Genomic DNA, 7235 nt, shown 5'->3' with positions numbered 1-7235 from the left:
CACTCTTTCTACACTTCCCCTCATTCGAAGTAGAAGAACAAGCGAGAGGGAGAGAAGTGAGATCGAGAGAGCAAAATGTCTATTGTGCCCTGGTAGAGCAAAGAAGAAGATAAAAGAAAAATAAGAGGAAGTCATAGGAGCAAGTATGAGGCTCTATTAGGGGAAGGAAAGCTAAATTCATGGGTAAACCTCATGCGTGCATGTGAGGAAGCCAAAGGAGCATGAGTATCTCTTACAGGTTTAGTCGTAATCGAAGGAGGAAGTGACATCATAGCGACATACGGTGTCGGGTTGGCCTGTGATCAAGAAGAAGGAAGGGGTCAAACATATGTTTTGTGCTCTCATATAGAAAAAGAGGAAAGGGAGCCAAAGGCAACGATCCTTGCATACGATGTGCGTGAAAGAAGAGAAGGAAAAAGTCATTTGGTTGAGGGAAAAAAATTTGCGTACGATAGACGCACGCAGAGTTGCGTATGATTTTGAGGTTATAAGGAGGGTATAAGGGGGTTATATCTGCGGTATAACCCCTTGTAACCTCCATGAAATTCTCAGTAGCCTACCTGTAACCTACTAATAAATTCTTAATATATGATAATAGAAGCGCGAAACTTATTTGTAGGTTACAGAAGGTTACATGGAGGTTACACGGGGTTTTACCACGGATATAACCCACTTATACGCTCGGTATAACCTCAAAATCGTACACAGCGCTGCGTATGTCTATCGTACACAATTTTTTTCCGAGGTTGAGGGAGGAGGAAACTCTAGGGCTATGGATCAAGCCTATATAGGTAAATTTTATTGAATAATTTTAATTAATATATATAATCTTATCATGATAAATAAATTATAATAAAATGTTCATATAATTAACACCATTAAAGAGAGAAGAGGGAAGGAGAAATTTGCAATGTGCTGAGCCAAGCCCATTCAATGTTGAAGGAGGAGGGCTTGTGTGGCCGCATGTGTGGGGGTGTACACCGAACAAGGCTTTATTAAAGGTAAGGGTGGTTTTGATTAATATAATATATGTTAAAAATTTTATTATTATTAATAATTTTCTATCAATGGTAATATTATGTTCTAAAGCTGAGATTTAAGAAATTTGGATTCAAAGGATTAGGTCTTTGGATCATGGGTTTTGTAAGAAGCGAGAAAGAAGTTAGTGAAGGGATAGATATTTCAGAAATCACGTGAAAGCAAAGGTGAGCAATTATTTTCTTTTTTGTATTAAGTTAATGTTTACTTCATAAAGAATTTCTATAATGTTGTAAATAGTCATTTTATAATTAAATTCATTTTGCAAGCTTGAATATTTAAGAAAAATGAAATAGAAAAAAGGAAAAATTAATGTTTAATATTTTTAAAAGAAGGCTATTTAAAGGAAATGAGATATAAAAGATTGTCATATAGAATTACCCCCATATGGTACTGAAAGAGGGTGCCATGTACTAGTGCACGTAAAAGTGAATGATAAAAGTGTGCCTTTGGGCTCATATTTTGAGGGTACATATAGGTATAATTTATTAGGGTACCTTCAAGTAGATTTTTTAGGATACCTTTGGGTATGATGATAATCCTGTTATAATCTTTAAAGAGGTTAAAAAGGGTAAAGACTTAAACTAAAATGGGGAGGAATAAATTTAAATTGAAGCTTAAAGTTTTATAGGGTAATGAATTGCATTTTCTTTTGGTTATTCATGCATAGTATTGACATAATAGTATAGTGCATATTAAATCTACAATTGTCAATAAGTCCAACTTATTATAAAAATTAATGGTTCATTCATGAAAATAAAAATTATAGGTTGATATGTCTGATAGGAGAAACTTGGTATGCATGAGGATGACCACTGCTCCAGGAAATGATGCTAGTTTACTTATACTATTTTCTTCAGATAGTGATGTACTGTTAAGTTCTAGTTGAAGATGTTATCTTTAGATTATGTTGTTGTTTTTAGATGTTTTGTTTTTATTGCACTTTACGGATTTTAGTGGCTCTTTTATAAAATAAAATATTTTATAAATTCTATGAATAGTTATTTAAATATTTTCACTATCCGACCGTAGTTCCTGACTTAGTTAATTCTAATTTATTAGGTTGGTTTGTGATGATTTTCATAAGATTTTGATCAATTGGGGTTGTCCTAATTATACAACATAGCAAAGCCAAACTATGGACTATAAACAAAGTGTTATTTGAGAGACAGCCGAATATTTCTCTAATATATTATTATATTTGCGTGTTGTTGTTGTGCATGTGAAAATTGACCCTAATTTATGTTATAGATATAAGGACTATGCATTGATTACTGAGCATTACAATGTTGTTTTTGTAGCACTATGGTTCTAGTTTAACTTTTTATAATTTGCAGGTTTGATTAATTTTATCCTTTAGTGTTGACTTTTAACTTTTTCATTATAGTATTGTAGCATTGTGTCTAACTTGTAATGTATTGGAAATTTATTCAACGATCAAAAATTTAATTGACTTGTTTCAATTTTAGAATATCAAGTGGTAGCATCACATTGCTAATCTCTAGGCACTTCATCAAAAATCATAATGGTTTGATATGCTTTTTGGTATGAAATTTATGAAAAATTAATGATTACTCATGGAGTGTTAAATTAATGATATGGCCTATCAAACCATATATGATTATTGACTCATTTTTGGACATATTGATCATCTGTTTAGAGTAATGCTCTACTTTTTCTTTGCACCACAGTGTTGTAGTGATTAAGAGTATAGTTTTGTAGCACTAGATTATGGAATCACAATACCATTTCACATTATAAATAAGGACCCTGGACTATTTATTTTTATTCTAATTGCTAAATTTCTTCTATGCAAGCTAGTTAGCGGGATTTTGGTCCTTTCTTTTATTTCTTCCTAGAAGATGTTGATGTCCATTATGATAGTGATGAAGAAGATGAAGAGTGGGCATTTTAATCCTAGAAATTATATGTATGAAAGTTTATGAAATGAATGCTCAGTCCATGACCCATCCTCAAGAACCACATTCATACAAAAGAGTTTAGAAGTCAAAGGGGAGTGTAGAAAGTATGATTATGAAGAGTGGGTGGGAAAAGTTGATTGTTGAATCCTAGACTACCATAATCTGAATAATGTGTGAGTATCTTACAAATGCTAAAGAGCACCCGAGTTTCCAAATTTTTGTGAGAGATAAGTGGCATTTGATAGCATAATTGTCAACCTAGCCTACAATTTATAAAGCATAGCGTTTGATTATTTTACTAATTCGTATAATGGACAGACAAATTTTGGTAAAATTTTGGACATTATGACTAGAACAGAGTCAAGCGTTAATTAAAAGATAAGTGATAAAAATTAATCAATTTTTATGCCTCAAGTTTGACTTTCTAACATGATGCCTAATGGGAATTTAAGTGAGGTGACTAATGACAGTCCCCTATTGACTTAATTGCTCTTAGTGGGGTATGTCTATTGATATAGAGAAGTTAATCTAAAACTCTATATTGAATATGATTAAGGGTAGTATTATAGTTGGCTATAAGCATCATTCCCTTCTCTATTTTTTGTGTGTTCAAGTATGAGCCTTACGAGGTTCTTCAAACGAGTGTTGCACTAATAGTGAATAAGAATTTAACCTTTAATGGACCCTATTATATGTCTGGAGAGTGTTCTTAGAGCCATTTGCACCGTAGCTGAGAAGGTTCATAAGCTGATGAAGCAAGTGTCTTGTTAATAATAGTGAGCAAAGGAAGGAATGAGGTGACAGAGGGAGATGAGATAAAAATTGGTTCACTACATGATATAGCAACAACGGCAATATTCATACATGAAAGATTTCAATCTATCCTTAGCCCACATATCCCATTACTACTAACTGAATGCGAGCCCTAATCAAGCATTCTTTCTTGTAGTATCAGTTTTCCAACAAAAAACCCAACTACTATGGCGCAACAATAGAACAATAGGAAGCATCCAAGGAGGAGGAAGAAGAGTAACCTGGGAAGTTCTAGTCATGACTTGTTTGTTTTTATTTAATTCCATTAAAAAATTGAGTCTGGGTGGAGTGTCCTTGTAGTTTATTGTTCTTTATTGCGTATTTTCTTTATGTTGAAATAATAGATTTTGTTCTAGTACAACAACACTACAATGCCATATAAAATGTATCTCTTGTACTATTTTTTTATATCTCCTAGGCTCTATATTAATAGTTATAGATGCCATAATAAATATAATGATTTTTAATCAAATTATTGTGCTTGAATTTATTTTTAAATTATGCTTATGACTTCAATTAATATTTAGTTAGCAAAATATGAAATTTACATAAAATTATTAAATAATGTAACATGTGAATAACTAAACTTTTTATTAGAACTAGTAATTCTAATTATCTTCAAAATAATAATATACATATTGACATGAAACAAATTAATTAATATGTTAAGAAAATTAAACATATTATCATTTTTAAAACATAATGAGAATGATTGACACTTTGGATGGTTATATCGAAACGATTGAATACATTTGATGATGAACAGTTGGCATGGTTATATCATTAGGCAAGCCTAAATGTTAGATTCCAGAATGTTAAATTACATTAAATTTCAAACCTCTGATACGGGATTTCTCCCTTCATCGATATCAATTACTAGAAGCCGTTCCTTATCGAAGAAATCCCTTGGCCCTTCAGAATACAGGGTTGGAAGATATGCATTATAGGCAGGTAAATACCGAGACACAAAATCCAAGACCTGAAATAATATCCAATCAAAAGAAATAGCATCCAGCCTTATTCAATGGGTAAAATCAGTAAAAGAGAAGTAATTGATTACTAAACTTTTAGTTTCAATATTATTGCATTGGTTTTGAGATAAATGTAATCATTTTTTTTTGTAATTCCTCATGTATTGGATGTATCTCAAACCAGATTCAATAATTTAAAAATTCATCTTGATCAAAATTTGGTTAAGCAAACCTACCCAAAAGTTTTCTATAGTAAAATAAATTATGCATTTGACCCATCCTATTGTTTATCAAGTTTGATGGCACAGAGTGTAATGGTGCAAAGCTTCAGCTATGTTGAACATAATTTTGCTTGTCTAAATATGCACTAATACCATTAAGGGGAAAAGGTAAAGAATAGAAGAGACACACCTCCTCGTCGGACATTCCAGGTTTCCCATCATTTCTCATTGCCACTTCAGCCTGAAATTTAGCTAAAATTTGAATAAAGTGCAAAAACATAGAAAAGGACAGTCCTTCCTCCACTGTTTAAAACACCAAAAAAAATAATAATAATAATAATAATAAGACAGACCTGTAATCTCCACTGATAAACACAACTAGGATCCTTGATCTTGATGATTATCCATATGTTCACAAACCTGTCCCATGCATCATAGTAGGATTCAAGATTTCTGTTTACGCTTTCAAGCTGGAAAAATAGAATTATATCAGGATATGTGCCCAGAAAATAGATAAAAAAAGGTTAGAAAGAATCCAATGGTGAGAGTTGGTTTTTACAAGCAACTTGCCTGTGGGTCTACTGCTTTGACAACATCACCAGGGAGAGGTTTAAAGCCAAGCATCCAACCTTCAAAAAGAACCACCTATAGAAAGCAGAAAATAACATTTCTCTTCAGCAAAATGCATTCATGCTATAGTTCCCGGATATTAATCAACATTTCATTCATTAAGCTATTAAATTATAATTATGTATGTTAATATTGCATTATTATACCGATAGAGGACCTTCAATCTCTGGCCATACCTCTGGCCAATCTGAAGGATCAGCCCTGTCACCTCGCCCTCCATGAGCAGACTACAAATAATGCAACAGATGGCAAAACAATTCAAAGAAACCTCTTGCCAGCGGAAGACCTGGTGATCATTCATGCTTACCTTATCATACCGCGGCAGCTTCATCTTCATGCCTGAACAACATTATAAGATTATAGCAATCGTAAGAGAGTTTCCAAGACTTCAACAACTGAAGGCTCAAAAGAATGTGAGAGATGCGACACCTGATTTTGTTAGTTCTTTTAGAGCTGTGAGTGTATCTACAGAGAATTGCAGGTCATGGCTTCCAGCATTCCCACGAAACTGAAATGAAGAGAAGACCAAATGTTCATTTCCAAACTTTTCTAACATCCTCCTGCTGTTCATTTATCCCTTCATCTAGGGAGTGCGTTGAACTGTGCTTTTATGTGTGGTGGAGGTTTCCTCAAGTTTTCTTTTGGTGTGCATTGTATTTGGGTGTTGGATGTGATCTCCTGCCGTCCATTGTATCCTTCTTTAATATCAATGAGAGCGGCATATATAAAATATGCAATTAAAAAAATTCTGACAACGAAGATTCATCTAAACCACGACCAATTCACAAAATTATTGCCTGATGAGTTGCTTATAAGCATAACGCTCGAGAAAAAAAATAAATTTCAAAACCTCCAACAGAGCGTTTCCAGGGTTTTTGCTCCTTAATTTGGCCTGTAAGGACGATTACAGCATCAGCAGAAATGGAAAGAGAAGAAGAACACAAAGAAACAAGACAAAAACTAATGAATCTGGTTTCAATATTTATACCTGCCCATCTGCTGTCAAGTAGAAATCATCAATTGACAATGTAGCTTCCTGAGGAAATGTCTCGTTAGTTTGTCAGTGTACTCACAGCTTAACAACTGACTGCAGCATCCTACCTGCCAGTGCGACGGAAAAGGTACTCCAGAGCAAAAACAAGTGTTGTTTTGCCACTACCCTGAGGAGCACTAATCCCAATCTGCCACATTGCATAAGACATCCCCCTTTTCATAAGTTCAAAGCATTTGGCAGTGCAATGATTACTTACTGTTCTATAATCAAATTTGAATTATCATATAAATTATTGATGGTTGCAAATCAGCGGAAACAATTGCACAATGCAATGCATTAGTAGAGTATAAGCAGAAAAAACAAAGCTGCAAAAACTAAAGCAAGCCAGACAACTTAGGCTGCTCAGATTAAAATTCATAACTCCTACTTCCCAGAGTCCACCCAACTTAATATATTAGCTCAGTACATGTTCAGGGATCCATTCAGAAAATAAGAATGTTTATTGTAGAACAAGTTGGAAGCTTTCTCAATGTCTCCTATAGCATCTTGAGATTTATTAGAATATTATATTATCACATATACTTAGCATTTATTAAAAATCTATAAATTTGTTATTGAGGATATTCTTCATTTTTATATTTTTCTT

The 7235-nt window shown here is 33.3% G+C and overlaps 1 pseudogene; it reads right to left on the bottom strand.

Annotated features, from left to right (window-relative positions):
- Positions 1-7235, bottom strand: part of LOC110032936 — a 36673-nt pseudogene that overhangs the window by 5858 nt on the left and 23580 nt on the right.

This window comes from Phalaenopsis equestris, unplaced genomic scaffold (assembly GCF_001263595.1).
Source record: "Phalaenopsis equestris unplaced genomic scaffold, ASM126359v1 Scaffold001062, whole genome shotgun sequence".
Lineage (NCBI taxonomy): Eukaryota > Viridiplantae > Streptophyta > Magnoliopsida > Asparagales > Orchidaceae > Phalaenopsis > Phalaenopsis equestris.
This window is presented reverse-complemented; position numbering and strand designations above follow the sequence as displayed.